Source organism: Pyxicephalus adspersus, chromosome 3, assembly GCF_032062135.1.
Source record: "Pyxicephalus adspersus chromosome 3, UCB_Pads_2.0, whole genome shotgun sequence".
NCBI classification, from domain to species: domain Eukaryota; kingdom Metazoa; phylum Chordata; class Amphibia; order Anura; family Pyxicephalidae; genus Pyxicephalus; species Pyxicephalus adspersus.
Window position 1 is genome coordinate 18,274,598 of NC_092860.1, and position 4,938 is coordinate 18,279,535.

The following is a 4,938-nucleotide window of genomic DNA, read 5'->3' on the forward strand; positions in this document are numbered from 1 at the left end:
CGTTCTGTAGTGCTGCCACGCTGCCGTAAAGCAGCTTAGAATGTCTGCGAGGTGAAACAATAAAGTTTTGTTTCGGTTGTCAGGGAAACCTAGGAGACTGTTTACATGTTAAAAAATAAGTGAATAAAATGGTGTGTTGTTTATCTGGAAATAAAAGTATAACAATAGACAGGAAAGATGAAAGTTTTATTTTGGCCATGGTATTTAAGCCATGAAATAACATGTATGACATCACAGGACCAGCATTTTTATAGGTAGATTTGGGCTATAGTGGCATCCATCAATGGATTTCAGTCCAGTATATAGGTTTAAAGCAGGGGTCCCCAAACCCAGGTCTGTGGCCCACTCTGTTTGACAGGTGGGTGGTGGTTCTAGCCGGAGTACCCCCCAGCAGGGTCAGGAGAAGGACCCCGCTTAGAGGGGAGAGACGCAGACCACGTCTCCCGGAGACATCGCAGGCTCAGGCAGTGGGTGGGTTCTGGCATCATGACCTCACTCTGGTGAAAGTTTCTTCCCCTTTGAGTGACACACGGCTCCATGCACATGCGCGGTTAGGAGTTTGTGAGATTAGTGGTCCGCGAGCCCCAAAAGGTTGGCAACCATTGGTTTAAAGGATCGCTACCTGGCTGCTATTTTACTGGCCTGAAGAAAGCGGCAGCACCCTTTGCACACATTACCCCTCTTAGGGGGTAATAGTATAAAAGGGGGCAGTTTATGCACTGAGCCTATAAAAAGTGTTGTGCTCTGCTATACCTGTGAGGGGTATTTAGTTTTTAGTTGGGTTTAGAGCCAAGCTCGAATGGATGGGGGAACATTGAGAGGACAGAGAACTATAAGCACTTGTTGCCAGGTCTCTGGGTGAACCAAGATGAATGCCACCCAGAGATGTGATGCTTGGCCTTTATCAGGTACACAAAGACGCACTTTGCAGTATGAATCTGAAATACCAGATATTTGATTTACAGAAAAAAAACACATATGGATATTTATTAATAGGAAATATAATGATGAATTATTAAATATGGATATAAGGAGCTTGGCCAGCATAGGCAGTGATTAGACACCCCCTGAAGAGGAGAGGGCTATCCTATGCATGGTGTGCTAGGGAATAGACTCTTTCTGGAGTAGTTAGGCTTTTAACAAGTTTAATGGCACATTGGAAGTCAATTTATAAAGCATTTAAATGCTTTATAAAATGCTAATAGGGTCCATTGACGGTTGACTGTATTTAGTATATCACTCATGAATTCTGAATTACCTGTGTATATCAAGGTGCAGTAATAATATTCTTTTTTTTTGTAGGAGTTAGTGAAATGACATCTGTCTGCACCAAAGAACTTGACCCGTGGGTTCCACCAATTGCACAGCACTGAAGACATAATGCCCCCTCTGGGTGCTACAGAATGCATAGTGCCCCTCTTGGTGCTAAGGGATGCATATTGCCCCTCTGGGTGCTACAGATGCATATTGCCCCTCTGGGTGCTACAGCATGCATAGTGCCCCTCTGGGTGCTACAGAATGCATATTGCCCCTCTGGGTGCTACAGAATGCATAGTGCCACTCTGGGTGCTACAGAATGCCCAATGCCCCTCTGGGTGCAACAGAATGGATATTGCCCCTCTGGGTGCTACAGAATGCATAGTGCCCCTCTAGGTGCTACAGAATTCATAATGCCCCCTCTGGGTGCTACAGAATGCATAGTGCCCCCCTGGGTGCTACAGAATGCATAGTGCCCCTCTGGGTGATACAGAATGCATAGTGCGCCTCTGGGTGCTACAGTGCTCCCTCTGGTGCTGCAGAATGCATAGTGCCCCTCTAGGTGCTACAGAATTCATAATGCCCCCTCTGGGTGCTACAGAATGCATAGTGCTCCCTCTGGTGCTGCAGAATGCATAGTGCCCCTCTGGGTGCTACAGCAGACATAGAATAAGGAAAAGGTTCAGAAAGCTTCACCTATGCACAAAAAGAGTGAAATGCTTGTTTTACCTATGGTATGCTGACTAGGGTGATAAACGTTTTGTATTTCTCAGTCTCCCATTATGTTCCACTGTCCACTGACCTTCATTCTGGGTCATGGATGGGCTCTCAGTGACCTCACCTAAAATCTAGAATGCATGGGGTGACATCAAAGATTTCTGACTGGTCATGCAACCTGGCAGTAAGGAAAAAATAACAATAACAATAATTATCAGAAAGTTAAGGCTTGCAGTGCACAGGGGGAATCACTGCAATTATCACTTTTTCTATTTCCCCCAAAGTTTATTGTTAATAGGGAATGTTGAACTGTGCCTGACAATGGGGCAACCAGTCAGTTTCTACTTTGGTAGTCTTTTGATTGATTTCTCCTGATCATTCAAAAGTCAACCTTCTATGTTAAACAAAGCATGCAAAATATCTGTGACAGTGTTTTTTTTTTTGGTTTTTGTGTAGATAAATGGTAAAATCAGAACAGGTTGAAGAATGAAATACAAAACATTAGGGAGGTTTAGTAGAGCATTATAACTGGTACTTCTGGGAATGGGAGGAGAGGATTGACTAAAAGCTGTCACATAGTTGTGGGAAAAGTTCTGTGCATTCTGTACACTCACACAGGGCATTTTCTCCTTACCGTTGACTGATGAAGGGAAAAATGAGGGAGAGCAGGAAAATGTGTATGTAAGATGGAGTCGGAGAATTAAAGTAAATATGTTACATTTTCCAGTATAGGTAATTCACAGGTTCACTTAAAGTTTTAGGGTTTTGGTGAGAGAAATAAGTTGTTCATGTATCCAATGAGTCAGGTGTGAGCATATCGAATGGGTCAAGTATCAATGTATTTAAGAGGTATGGCATAAATGTACCTAATGGGTCAGGTATAAAGTATCTAATGGGTCAATTATTAATTCATCTGATGGCTCTGATAAAAGCATTTCTAATTGGTCAGGTATACGTATCTAGTAGCTTACATTCAAATATGTCTAGGGAATGAGCTTTATGTATATCTTAAGGCTTAACTTTTTTTTACAATTGGGTTTGCAAACACCTGCTTAACTACTAGACCTAGCAAGCCAGAACTTCCCAGCTACAGAGTTTGCTTGCAGGCAGGCCTAAAAATGTGACCTTATAATATAACTTCACCAACAATTTCCCCACATAACTCACAGATGACTCCATCCTCTGCTCATTAAAAATTGGATTTCCTGAAATATTTGATCTCAGTTGTCATGCATATTCATACCAGGTGACCCCAAGGTAAAGGTAGAATACATAGAAAAGGTAAGCATCTGCAGTAGTGGGGTAGGCTACATTCAACAGAACCTCTATCCATTTATGTAAAGTGGAACGTAAAAAAAAAAGTCTAAAATTTCCTGCCTGCTCATTTGCCGAAAGTTTCTTAAGAAAGTGAAACTACCGAAAAATTCAGACATCTGGTCTCCTGTTAATGTGATACAGAGCAAACCTTGGCTGTCATTTTTGCCAGCATTTTTTTGGAATACAATCGTGGAAAAGAGGTACAGAGGTACAGTACAAGTACATTCTAATATGAATAGATGACCACTGAAGGTAGCATATCCAGGGGAAATACAAAAAGAAATGCTGCAAGCAGGTAAAAATGTAAATAGAACACTTGTTGGCAATGCAAATTTGTGCTTCTAAAGAATCTAGCTAGTGAAAGAACCTACTGTTCTGGCAGGAATATTTGTCCTGATGCTAATTGCTAATGCTCTCCCACCCATTACTGCCTCCTGCACATTCCTAGTTGCCACCAAGGTTGCCAATCATTATGATAGCTCAAGAGGGATCTGTAAGGGCAGGTCTTACTGGCAATCTTCAACAGTATCCCAAAGTTAGAGCCTGCTGGGTTTCATCCAAGGTGGTAGCATTGAAAGACCCCTGGCTTGCACTTATTCAACTATTTTTTTTCATTTAAACTCTATATCTAATTTATTGACAAGCACTCCTTGATGAAAATAAACTTTTTTCCCCCTTAAATATCACTTCTACAACAATGTTAAGTTGTAGCTGATACAGTTCCAGAAATCACTGACAGGGTTGTTGATTGCGTTTTTTGAGAAGAGCACCGCCTGAGTTACTCCATCCACTTATTTCACAGTTGCGGGGTACAGAGAGCCCCCACAGAGGTCCCTTTACATATTACACTTTGGCATAGTGAACATTTATAGAGATGTCAGGAGTCACTTGTAATTACAGCTGTTTGAGCACATTAAAGCAGGAGAGGGAGGGCAAATGGAGAATGAAAGCTGCAATATAATGGTACAAACAGCAGAAGCCGAATGTGAGAAAGGACAGGCAGAGGGGTGAGGGATATGAAAGGAGAAAAATGGGATATTATGGAAGGGGTGTATGTGATTCCTAATATGAAAAAGGAATAATTAATCATAAGAGTGCTGTGTAGGATGGTAACGAAAGCTAGAGTCCACAGGAGGCAACGTAGGAGGTTGTTTAAGGGGGAAAAGTTGAAAACTAAAGAGTTTAATCCATAATGATTAATACAGAACCATCAAATTCATATGAGGAGAGGAGGCAAAGCCAAAGGTTGCATAGATGCATAGATAAATAAATTATTAACATTACACGTGCCAATTCTGTTCACTCTTCATTAAAAGAAAAAAAGATCCATTAAGAATCCATTTAGAGCTTCTTGTGTGTTGTGCTAATGCACATGTGTAACAGTCTTATTTTTCATGCATTAACTTGCATTGCATTAGGGCAGCCTGTTCTAATGAATGGGCTGGAAACTTATTAGAATGTCCAAGGAAACTGACATGTAGCATTTTTTTCTGGTTCAATGCACTAAAACACAAAGTGGTACAATAGTTCAGAGCAATGCATGTGTGTCAGTGATAGATATATTAAGGCTGATTTACTAAAGAATTTAATACATCACACTTATAAAGAAGATTCACTTCAAATATCAGATCATAAAATAGGAAAATA